General features: G+C 43.5%; 2 long non-coding RNA genes across 2 annotated transcripts; both read right to left on the reverse strand.

Moving 5' to 3' along the window:
- Positions 1-5,882, reverse strand: LOC132712525 (uncharacterized). Its single transcript, XR_009623180.2, has 2 exons — positions 5,817-5,882; positions 1-673 (listed from the first exon to the last, which is right to left on the reverse strand). It is a non-coding gene; the product is annotated as an uncharacterized LOC132712525 (long non-coding RNA).
- A 5,122-nt stretch (positions 5,883-11,004) lies between these two features.
- Positions 11,005-12,590, reverse strand: LOC132712526 (uncharacterized). The gene is made up of 2 exons (XR_009623181.2): positions 12,499-12,590; positions 11,005-11,587 (listed from the first exon to the last, which is right to left on the reverse strand). It is a non-coding gene; the product is annotated as an uncharacterized LOC132712526 (long non-coding RNA).
- Positions 12,591-12,954: the final 364 nt, after the last annotated feature.

Raw genomic sequence — 12,954 nt, forward strand, 5'->3', positions numbered from 1 at the left:
AGACAAGGGAAAAGGGATTCATTGTTAGTTGAGTAAAGTCTGCAACAATGAATGCCCCCCAATTCCATTGAATTAGTGAGGGCACGAAGGAGCTTGCTGATACCGGTGGAAAAGAGACAACTTGATGTTCACTTGTGATCCATTATTTTTTTCAGACTTTCCACCTGCAACCATGTATGGCGGATGTGGCTGTAACTGCGGCGGCGGCGGAGGCGGCTCGGATGGAACCACCATTATCTGCGTCCCTTGTGGAAATTCCTGTGGCTCCATGGGCTGTTGCATGCCCTGTTGCGGCCGCATGCAGGGCTATGGCTGCTGCAGCCCATGCTGTTGCATGCCTTGCTCGCCCGGTGGTTTCGGTTGCGGTGGGATAATGGCATACCGCATCCCTTCCTCCAGAAGAGGCAGCAGTGGTGGTTGCTGTGGTGGTTACTGAAGCTGCTGAAATCCTGGCAGTACAGATTAGGGACCTGCCTGCTCTCCCAGCTCTTCCTCATTCCCACCGATGCTTTTGAAGATGTAACCATCCTTTTCTCTTCTTTAAAAAGTCTTTCAAGGCCTTTTGTGCCGTTGCTTTTGACTACTAGTGTATATTGATGTTCCTCCTGACCTGTCCAATTGTTTGTCCTGCTGCTGCTCATCCTCTTCCTCTTCCTAATTCCTCTTTAATATACTATCCAAAATAAAATAATGTCATCAGTGCATTTGCTCTGGTTTTAGTGTATTCATTTACTTACTTACTTGCCTTTTGTATAATTTGTATCATCCTGCCCAGTGGCGGAATTCAAACTTTTTTTACTACTGGTTCTGTGGGCGTGGTTTGGTGGGCGTGGCAGGGGAAAGATACTGCAAAATCTCCATTCCCACCCCATTCCAGGGGAAGGATACTGCAAAATCCCCATTCCCTCCCCACTCCTGGGGGAAGGATATTGCAAAATCTCCATTTGCACCCCACTCTTGAGACAGCCAGAGGTGGGATTTGCCAGTTCTCTGAACTACTCAAAATTTCCTCTACTGGTTCTCCAGAACCTGATGAATAGCACCCCTGATCTTACCTTTATTATTTCATCCCACTGGCTTTCATGGCAAAGGTGGGGCTAGAAATCTCCGTCTCCTACTCATTGGCCCAAAGTCACCCAGCCAGCTTTCCTGACCAATGCGAGACTGGAGTCCCTTGGGAGTTTGGTGGCATAGAAATGCGACAAAATAAATAAATATATATATAAACTCCCCATTACCTGCTGATTGGCCCAAACTCATCCAGCTCGCTTTCATGTCTAAGGAAGGACTAGAACTCCCAGTCTCCTGATGATTGGCCAAAAGTCACCCAGCCGGCTTTCATGCCCAAGGCAGGACTAGAACTCACAGTCTCCTAGTGATTGACCCAAAGTCACCCTGCCAGCTTGGTCTCCTGCTTCTAGCTTGGTACCTTAGACCCTAGATTCCTCCACCTTCCCGCAATTCCAAAATATATCTGTTGGTTCTAGTTTTGTAACGGAGAGTAAAACACCATTTCTACAAGGGCTTTCAGTGATCGATAGACCATGATCGAAACTTTGTTTAATCTCCTCTTCCCAGATTGTTTCCTACCATCACAAAGGATGTGATTCCAACTTTTGGTCACAGGGCTTAAATTCTAAATAGACGTTGGTCCCCAAAAGTTAATATAGGTGTTCTTTTTTAAAGAAAATAAGTTATTTCCCATAAAACATACAACCTCACCACGCCCAGGAGAGGTGTATTGGTCTGTGGATTTTGATGGACGTCACAGGAAGATGCTACACTTCAGAAATGAGATTGCTAAGCATAATTTCTCAGAGATAGCCAACATACCTAGAGAAGATTAAAAATACATATCAGACTGGCCTACCCAAATCTGTGAACTCCCACCTTGACAGTAAAATATCCACATTGCCTTGATTTTCTCACATAAGGCAAGTGTGGTTTCTATATAACTGCATCCATTTTTATTTTGAAAAGTTTTCAAATGCAGCTGTTAAATGTTTTGTGGCTGATTTGTATGCCACAGTTGTTAGACAAATTTGCATTCCCCCAACTGACTTCGCTTGTGGGAAGTAAGCTGGGAAGGCCACAAAATGGCAATCAGCTCTCCTCGGGATTCCGCAACCAGTTAAATACAGCGCCAGTTGCCAAACACCCAAATTTTTGATCATGTGACCCTGGGAACACTACGACAGCCGTAAGCACAAGAAACGGGATGTAAGTTGCTTTTTTCAACACTGTTGTAACTTCAAACAGATCAGGGGTGATATCCAGCAGGTTTTGACAGGTTCTGGTGAGCCGGTAGCGGAGGTTTGAGCAGTTCGGAGAACCAGTAGCGGAAATTTTGAGTAGTTCGGAGAACTGGCAAATCCCACCTCTGGCTGTCTCAAGAGTGGGGTGCAAATGGAGATTTTGCAATATCCTTACCCTGGAGTAGGGTGGGAATGGAGATTTTACAGTATCCTTCCCCTGCCATGCCCACTAAGCCACACCCACCAAGCCATACCATTCCCACCAAGCCATGCCCACAGAACCGGTAGTAAAAAAAATTTGGATTTCATCACTGAAACAGATGGTTGTAAGTTAAGAACTACCTGTAACAAGGCAACCACAGATGGATTCAACACCAATGTTTTACTTGTAATTCAAATCAAGGCCAGTTTTGGATGGCCGGTGATATTTCAGTGTGTGTATATACACAACTACACTCCAGTCAATCTTGCCTTCTTAAGAAGTCCATGAAATTTTCTTAGGGACATCCTTGGATATTTGCCATTCTTCCTAACAACTGAGCGGATGACTTCTCAAAAGTCAGCCACTTAGTTTTTGTGCCTAAAGCTGGAGTAGAAATGTAGGATTCTGCCCTTAGCAAAAAAGCTAATATACATGTACCAAACTCCGGCTGTCCTGGTAGATAGGTACAACTAAGTATTCTATTTTGCAATTGCCAAGAAAGCTAATGCAGTCTTGGGCTGCATCAACAGAAGTAGAGCATTGAGTTTACAGGAAATTATACCTCTACCTTGCAGTGGTTAGAAAACATGGAATAGTGTCCAGCTTTGGTTACCACGATACAAGGAGGACACCGAGGAACTGAAAAGGGCGCAAAGAAGAGCAACGACAAAGGCGTAGGGTTGAAGATCCAATCTATGAAGAATGGTGAAAGGAACTGAAATGTAGATCCATTCTCCACACACCAATGCTTGGATGGGACTCGGTGGAAGGAGACAAACCCAACTCAAAACTAGAGTCAATATTCTTGACTTTCCAAGTCATTATAATAATAGGACTGTCTTCCTCTTGAAGCTGTGGGTGATCCATCACTCGAAGTCTTTATGCAAAGGTTGGACATCCATTTGTATTGGTTAGTCTGTCAGGTGCCAAGAATCAGGACCATTCAGAAGATTTATTGAACCTATACCCAAGAATCTAGTCAACTGAAGTTCACTACTAAATTGACGCCAGATAAGGGTCAATGGAATTCAAGATGGGATGGACTTAGATTGTTTATGGAAACGTAACAACTCTAGGCTGATGACTCATTTAACTCTCTCCTCCTATCTTATGATTCTATGAGAAAAATGAGCTTCTCAACATGATTCAATGATTACATGACCTCCTATCCATTGGTCATGGGATGGGACCCATGACAATGCATGGCTGTAGAACATATGACATTGAACCAAGCAACAATGGGCTGGAAATCTTAATTTGAGTGAACCTGCCAGTTCTCATGCCTCAGTCTCACCTGCAAATTAAGGCTGAAAAAATACCTTCTGGACAAATTTCCAGACTGTGCTGTGTACTCTATGATTCTGCCGAGATTATACGCAGGCTGTAATTGACGAGAGGAGTTATAGAAATTCCTTTCTTTAATCAAACAGGGGAGGCATCAAACTGAGTCAGCAGGGACAATGACAGGGCATCATAGGTCAGATGGGAGATCAAAAACATATTTTGTCAGGAAATTAAGTCAAAGGGCTATTTTCCCCCAAATGTGTCACATCCCGTGAAGGTCGAAGGGATTATTTCTAAGCACCTTCTCCTGTTAAATAGCATTTGCTCCCTGCATTTGGCTTGATATCACTACCCTGTTTGAGCTGCCACACATTAAAAGGTGAGTGGATATATACTTTTTAATGGGGTTGGGGGTTTTTTAGAACTTTCTTTGGCTTCTCCCCAAAATCCTCCCATCAAATTAGGGACTTGCCTCTACTACTCGGAAATTGGGTACCACCCCATGGTCCAAAAATGTCCACCAGTTCCACCAAAAAAATGTTAGTAGGAACTGATCGAGGTAGGTGTTTTTCTAGAATGGTATTTCTGGATCTTGAGAACTTAAAGATGGGTGGGCTTCAACTCCCGGAATGCCCCATGCTTAATCTTAACATTCACAAGGTTGCTGTGGAACAGGAGTCCCCAAACTTGGCAGCTTTAAGACTTGTGGACTTCAACTCCCAGCATAGCTGGCTGGAGAATTCTGGGAGTTGAAGTCCACAAGTCTTAAAGCTGCCAAGTTTGAAGACCTCTGCTCTAGAACATTGCAATCTGCACTAGATCTTGTATAAGAACATCTAATACAAAGAGTGAACATGGTTTGAAGGTCAATTGCAATTACAGTCTCCTAATGTAAGCTTCTCTAGATCCTAAAATTAATTTCCAAGTCTTTTCAACCGTGAAGTGGGCAGCGATAAAAGAGATTGATTCTTCGGTAAAATGGAATTCCTTCCCTAGATGAATTCACCGGGTGCCTATATTGTCTATTATTACCATTATGTATTTAATTTGTATCCTGCCTGTGTTATTTTTACAAATTATTCAAGGTGGTAAACATATCCAACACAGTTTTCTCCTACAACAACAACCCTGTAAGGTAGGTTGGGCTGAGATAGAAGGACTGGTCCTTCAAATTCACAGCCTAATTCTCCAATAAAGAGAATAGACTTAATGTGCTTTCCTATTCCTTTCCTGTTTAAAATGTATATTATATTGCTGGTTTTATTATGATTTTTTTTAAAACTCGTGACTTTGTTTTAGATTTCTTGCAAATTATTCATTGAAATATATATGTATGTATGTATGTATGTGTGTGTGTATATATATATATATATATATATATATATATGTAGGTCTTTGGTTATTCGAGTTTTCTCCCGTGTAAAATTGGAAGTGTCTTGGCGACATTTCGACGAAGTCTCATTCGTCATCTTCAGGCTGGTGTTTTCGGCTTCGTGCTTCTAGGAGCAATCTAGAGCTTCTTCATTGCAAAACGTCTTCAAGGAAAAACAAAACCTTGCTCAAATTGAATTGAAAAAGAAAACAACAAGGGAGTGGAGAAGGGGAGAGGAGTAGAGAGGGGGAAAGGAGGGGAGTTGGGAGGTGAGAAGAGGAGAAAAGAAGAATGGGAAAAGGAGGGGAAGAAAGAAGGGGAAAAGAAGAGTAAGAGAGAGGGTAAGAAAGGGAGGAAGAAGAGAGGCGAGGGGAAAGAGGAGAGGAAGTAGAAAAGGAAGGAGAGGAGGAATGAGGAAAGTAGAAAGGGATAGAAGAGGAGAGAGAAGGGGAGAAGAAAAGGAAAGATTGTATTAAAATAAAAGAAGGAGATGGTAGAAGAGCAGACCCGAACAATTAATTAGCAAATAGAAGTTAAAGAATAAGATGAATGAACAATGATCAATGATGGACAAGCCCAAAATCGAGTGGATGTGATTCTACTGAGCTAGGGCTGCAGAAAAACCTTGGTTATATAGGAAAAACCTGGCTAGAGGAAAAACACACATAAATCCTATGAAGAAGTAAGAAAATAGATACTGTACCTTTACAAGGAGGATACATGAGATGTGGGTGTGGAAGGGCATCTGGCCATTAACAGACTCTGCTTGCTCCATTCAGTTGCCCAGACACCACCCTGCAAGGCATTATGGGGTCGTTAAATGAAGATGATGACTCATCTCAGTCCTGGGGCATAGCAAAGACTCATAGACCCGTACCGGAGATGATGATTCTCACTTGGACCAGGGGTGAAATCCAGCAGGTTCTGACAGGTTCCGGAGAACCGGTAGTGGAAATTTTGAGTAGTTTGATGAACCAGCAAATACCACCTCTGGCTGGCCCCAGAGTGGGGTGGGAAGGGAGATTTTTGCAGTATCCTTCCCCTGCCATGCCCACCAAGCCCCCCCCCACCAAGCCATGCCCACAGAATCGGTAGTTTAAAAAAAATTGAATTTCACCACTGACTTAGACCCTTGTTTATCTCTTCTTTTCAGGAACATTCTGTTTACTTACAGCTGTAAAGTCCTCAGCCTTTGAGGAAAATGTCTAGCACTAGTCCGAATAAAAGCACCAAAGAAATCACAACAGTGCGTATTGTGAGTTTCCAACCTTTAGACGAGGTCGGCCTCGGCGGTTGCCTCCATCCTAACCACCACGAAATGCTGACTCTTCCTATTGCACCAGACCCAGGAATCTTCTTTGAGAACCCGAATATCGCGGAATTTATTCACTTCGATGACAGCCATCCTCACAGAGAATTCTACAGGAGAACGCATATCGTTGAAATGATCGACCTGCCATTTTCTCCAGATTCCAAGGAATCTGGCTGCCCGTTACACAAGCATGTACATCCTGAAAGCAAGCCTACTCAAGAAGATCCGGAGAAGGCCACCTCTCCGTCTTCCTCTCAGCCGAAAAGCGAAGAGAAGCTTGAAACAGCAAATGGCGGCGGCGGCAAAAATACAGCCTCCCATGGTGACGCCAATAATTTAAGTCCTTCTCAGGATCCAGATGATGTGGTTGGGATGATGTACACCTACACGGTGCAATATCAATGGTCCCCCATGCTGAAATATTGCACCAATGGAGAGATGTGCTACAAACCCCTACAATTGCTGTAAGATCAAAGCAAGAGCTTCAGCAAAATCACCTACTTCAATGCTTGCATCACTACAACACATGTCCCTAGGCTCCATCTTAGAACCACATTTCCCAACCTCACCAACATCCCGATGGGTGGACCTCAACTCCCAGAATCCATAGCTATGGCCATGTTGTCTGGAGGACCCTGGGAGTTGAAGTCCACCCATCCATGATGTCGGAAAGGAGATTCCCTTTCTCAACACGGTAGAAGAGAAATGTAACTTTTCTTAGAGCACAAGGCCATTTCTAATCATTAAAGATTTGTTGTGCTTCTTGATCAGAAATGTTGAGTGTGTTCAATTAATTAGGTTGTTTGTAGCCCCCATATTGTACTTTGATGGAACCAAAGCTCTAGTTGAAATAGAATATCAGTGTTGGGTGTTCTGCCAATACCTTTTGCAGAGAAGCTTTGGCCAATCAGAATGTGCCCTTCTTGGCCAATAGGTGAACATTTATTTTATTTATTTATTTAGTTTGTCAAGCATGTATGAGAAAACAAGTATAAGTATAAACATATAAGTATAAACAGGTATAAGTATAAGTATAGAGGGCACTCCTTATTTTGACTATTTGTTGCCTGTTTGACAGGAAAGCGGCTATCCACTTGTGCAGGGATCTGGAAATGCCGTAAGGTCATAGTTTTAACAGTAGTTTGCTGTGTACCACTGAATCAAAGGCTTTGCAGAAGTCTATGCAAATTGCATCTATTGCTTTATCCTGGTTGAGTTGTGTAGTCCAAATATTTCTGCAGTGTAGGAGTTGTTGATTACAGGACAAATTTTTCCTGAAACCAAACTGCTTGTTAGAGAGAATCACTAACATCACTGTTTCAATCAAACAGGGTGTCAGGGTTCCAAGTAACACCCCCAACGGAATAAACGTCCAAAGCTCGAGTTTCCTCAAAGTTACATTTTATTAGAGATGTCATATTGGCACATCTGGGAAAACCCGAATCTGAAAGTTTCCAGGTTCTCCCCACCCAAGAGAAAACCCAAGCCCCTGCCCCAGCCCTCACATGTCCATCATGTGGTCCAATCAAAGCACCATCCCAACTGGAGATGCCTCCCAGTTCCAGCCGTCCAGGTCCAGGGCAAGATGTCCTTGACTTTCTGAGAAAGGAATGTTATTATGACTACACATCACCCCAGCTCCATACAATCCCCCCTCTCCAGTTTCCCACAGTAGTAAACGTGGCAGCTCTGAAGGCCTAATGGAAAAGATGGCTTCCAGGCCTGACACAGGGTTCAGCCATTGGCCAATAACCAAGCTGTGACGGGGGCATAGACTGAGATCAAATCCCAGCCTTTCTGTGGGACACACATTTGCAAAGGAAATTACAACATTCGGACAATTGGGTTCCTGGATTCCAATTGGGTCACCCCACGCTACGAACTGAACTTTCATCTGAAAATGCTCTGTCTCTAATCCCAAGCATTGTTTTGAATAATGTCCGAATATCCATTCAATAAATAATTAAACAAATATATCAATGCATGTTTTGGTTTTTTTTTATCAGGAAACGGGGTCGATCATTCCTGACAAAGCTTATTTCTGGTAACTGACTCTACAAACATTCAGCTCTTTGTCCTTAAATCTGGATCTTGATCCTCCCAATCTCACGCACCTCACTCATAAATATATACCTGTTAATTTTACACTACCTAATAACACAGTCAATGACTTAAGTGGTGTTTTTGGCCTATTTTAAAGAGGGGAAAATTGAAGAGGTTCAGATGGAACATCTAAGGAGGTTGATTAGAGGAAAGGATCTGGCCTTCCCAGATTTTGAAGCAGCCTTGGAGGCTTCTATGTCTGCAGGACTCTTGAACTTCTTCATCCTCGTTATTAAAACCTGTAGATCCAGGTAGAAAAACTGGTCCCATTTGATGGAAAACACTGAAGCCTCTGCTTGAACTAAAACTGCAGCTGTCATTTGAGGGATGTAAGACCTAAATGTCTGGTTTCTTAGCCCTAAGCTTTTTGACTAACTCAAGAGGTCAAGAAACTAGAATGCGCTAGTCGTTCCTGACTCTAGGGGGCGGTGCTCATCTCCGTTTCACAGCCGAAGAGCCAGCGCTGTCCGAAGACGTCTCCATGGTCATGTGGCCGGCATGACTCAATGCCAAAGACGCATGGAACGCTGTTCCCTTCCCACCAAAGGGGGTCCCTATTTTTCTACTCGCATTTTTTACCTGCTTTCGAACTGCTAGGTTGGCAGAAGCTGGGACAAGTCATGGGAGCTCACCCCGTTACGCGGCACCAGGGATTCGAACTGCCGAACTGCCGACCTTTCAATTGACAAGCTCAGTGTCTTAGCCACTGAACCACCGTGTCCCCTTCTTATACCATTATGTAAAAGTAAAACGTTGAGGTTTGATGTCTTATTCTACTTCACCAAAGGGAGTCGGAAGTCAATCCCCCTTTTTCCCCTCTTCTTTTCTACGCTTCTCCCTTCCCCTTTCCCTCCCCCATTTTTCCCACTATTTGCTTTTGTATTTTTGTATTTTATATTATAAACCAATAAAAACTGGAGAAAAAAAAAGAAGTCAACTCAGGAAGTTGTAAATTGCAGTCACATGACTTTAGGATGTTGCAATTGTTGTAAATCTATGCAGGTTACTAAGAGCCCAAATCAAAGTCATGTGACCATGGGAACATTTTGGCAGTCATAAATGCAAGGACCAGTCATAAGTCATGCAAGTTCTTTCAGCACCATTGTAACTTAAACAATTGGTAAACGAAGGGTTCTGTGTTGAGGACTTATCTGTGCTGGCAATATTGGTGGTGAAGATAGGTTCCCTAAGGAAGACTACAGAACAGAATAACAGAGTTGGAAGGGACCTTGGAAGTCTTCTAGTCCAACCCAACTGCTTAGTCAGGAAACCCTACACCACTTCAGACAAATGGTCATCCAGCATCTTCTTAAAAACTTCCAGTGTTGGAGCATTCACAACTTCTGGAGGCAAGTTGTTCCACTGATTAATTGTTCTCACTGTCAGGAAATTTCTCCTTATTTCTAAGTTGCTTCTCTCCTTGATTAGTTTCCACCCGTTGCTTCTTGTCCTACCCTCAAGGGCTTTGGAGAATAGCTTGACTCCCTCTTCTTTGGGGCAGCCCCTGAGATATTGGAAGACTGCTATCATGTCTCCCCTGGTCCTTCTTTTCATGAAACTAGACATACCCAGTTCCTGCAACCGTTCATCATATGCTTTAGCCTGCAGTCCCCTAATCCTCTTTGTTGCTCTTCTCTGCACTCTTTCTAGAGTCTCAACATCTTTTTTGTAATGTTGGGGACCAAAACTGGATGCAGGATTCCAGGTATGGCCTTACTAAAGGCTTTATAAAGCGGTACTAATACTTCACATAATTTTGTTTCTATGCCTCTGTTGATGCCTTCTCTTCCTCTTCCACCCCTCTCTCTCTGCCTCTCTCTCTGCCTCTCTCTCTCTCTCTCTCTCTCTCTCTCTCTCTCTCTCTCTCTCTCTCTCTCTCTGCGTGTCTGTGTGTAGGTCTCTCTTTCTCTTTCTCTCTGTCTCTTTCTCTCTCTGTCTCTCTCTTTCTCTCTCTTTTTCTCTTTCGCTGTCTCTCTCTCTGCCTCTCTCTCTCTCACTTGGTCCCTCTCTCTCTCTCTCTCTCTCTCTCTCTCTCTCTCTCTCTCTCTCTCTCTCTCTCTCTCTCTCTCTCGGTGTCTGTGTGTAGGTCTCTCTTTCTCTTTTTCTCTGTCTCTTTCTCTCTCTCTCTCTCTCTCTCTCTTTCTCTCTCTCTTTCTCTTTCGCTGTCTCTCTCTCTCTCTCTCTGACTCTGTGTGTGTCTGTGTGTAGGTGTCTCTCTCTCTCTCTTTCTCTCTCTCTGTCTCTCTCTGTCTCTCTCTCTGTCTTGATTCTATCCCTATGTTTATGCAGCCTAGAACTGTGTTGGCTTTTTTGACAGCTGCATCACATCTCTTGAGGATGTCTTGTTGAAGGACCTTCTAAAACCTGGACCCCTAGCTACATCTTGATACACGGAATGTTGGGTCTTGCCTTTCTCCACCAGATGCTCTCTAATTCCTTCATCCCACAACCACCAAATGAACACAACCACAGAACATTCGTGCTTGCAAAGTTTATTACTCCCTTGAGGGACAGTAGAATTAAACAGTAGGCCACAGAGCCCAAGCAGTTGAAGAACAAGACATCAAGTATCTCATTACATCCCAAGGATGGTGACCCTTCTCCTGTGGAGAAAGCCACACCACCTTCACAAATGGGTGATCAGGTGTTAAGCAAGCAGGATCTCTGCACCAGAAAGAAGAAGAAGATGGGAAGATGGTGGACCAGGCTTAGCTTTGAGCATCGTTTCTCAGCAAGATGGAGCGAACAGGACCTCCAAAAGTTGAGCTTCGGTTCTCCGGAGTCTTTCTAACAGCATTTCTTAGGAGGACAGCAACATTGTGTGAACTGCGCAGGTGGCTGGCATTTCATCGCCGGTGGGCAGCAGTACTGCATGGGGCTGGGGCAGGCCATTTTGGGGGGACAACAGCAGCTGGTACAACAGGGGGCACAACAGGGGGCACAACAACACGACGGAGAAACATGGTACGATTTTCCAGGAGCACAAACAATCATGTTGGGGCTGCTTCCACAGCATGAAGAGCAGCAGTTGCCACAATGGCAAGGCATCGTAATTCTTTCTGAAATGCAGACAGAAGGATGAAGTACGCACACATGCACAAATACACAAGCATAGAGGAGAAGGATCAGCTTTGGCAAAGGTTAACGAGAAGCCGGAAGAACCCACCAAAATCAATATGGCAGGATGAATCTTCAATTAACATGAGCGGTGCGGTGGCCTAGAGGTGGAGCTCTCGCCTCACAATCTGGAGGCTGTGAGTTCGATCCTAGGTAGAGGCAGATATTTCTCTCTCTCTCTGGGCACACTGAGAATGTATCTGCTGAACAAAACTCCGCATTGGCGACGTGAAAGGCATCCGGCCAGTAAATGCTCAGCTTCATTCAGTTGCCCAGACTCCACCCCGCAAATGGTGGAGGTCGTTAAAAGAAGAGGAATCTTCAATTAACATAGTCTTTCATCCATGGGAGACAAATCCACATAGATGCTACTGAGAATAATCAAGACGTTTTCTAATTTTTGTCGTAACGTGGATAAACACAAAGCAGTAAGTTTGCATCGGAGTATCCTTATAAATATATAACCATAAATTCCTGGCAGTGAAGATCTTGTGAGATGCAAGACATGTGAACACCATTTCATTTTTTTATAGCCAAATAGGACTAAACCTCACGAGAGGAAAATATAGCAGATTTGATCTCTACGACTTACAATTTTTTCCGAGTGCGCAACTCAGATCCGTCAGTATTCCACTAGACGACTTTAAAGGCAATGATCGTATTAGTTCCATTCCAAAGCTTGGGGCCTCTGGAACGATCTAATAAATTTTAGCAGGTTCACTAGTAGATCAGAAGCAGCATGGAGCTTTTCTGATCAAATTATTACAGTTAATTATTTGAACTACCCACACCTTCTAATATCAACTCCATTGCTTCTAAACGCCAACCTGGAGATATCAAGACTCCAACTTACCCTGATCACAGACAGAAGAGCAAATGAAGACAAGTCAAATCGGTTGGATGGATGGAGAACTCAGGGCTAAGGAAGGTTGTTTTATACGGTTCTGGGTAATTCTAGCCCAGGAAATGAGACATTAATGGAGAATGGAGAATTCCTTCTTTGCCAATCAAGAAACGTTCGGCCTGTTTATTGTCTTCGGGCTGGAAATCATTGATGTGATTTTGAGATCCTCATATTTTTAATTTTTTTTTTTAACACATCTGCAGCAGCCGAAGCTGGAATGATGACAGCTACTCTGCAAATAAAAATCCAGAAAATCCAGTCTTAGTGCTGGAAGACAGAACCTCGAAGAACATTTTTTGGAGGATATTGGAATGCAAACATCGGGATCACAACGTTTCAGGAATTTTCTTTATGACGCAATACAACCAAGGGAGCCATTGTTTCTTTATTTCCGGATTTCTTCGA

This window comes from Pantherophis guttatus, chromosome 18 (assembly GCF_059756535.1).
Source record: "Pantherophis guttatus breed Tessera chromosome 18, ASM5975653v1, whole genome shotgun sequence".
NCBI lineage: Eukaryota > Metazoa > Chordata > Lepidosauria > Squamata > Colubridae > Pantherophis > Pantherophis guttatus.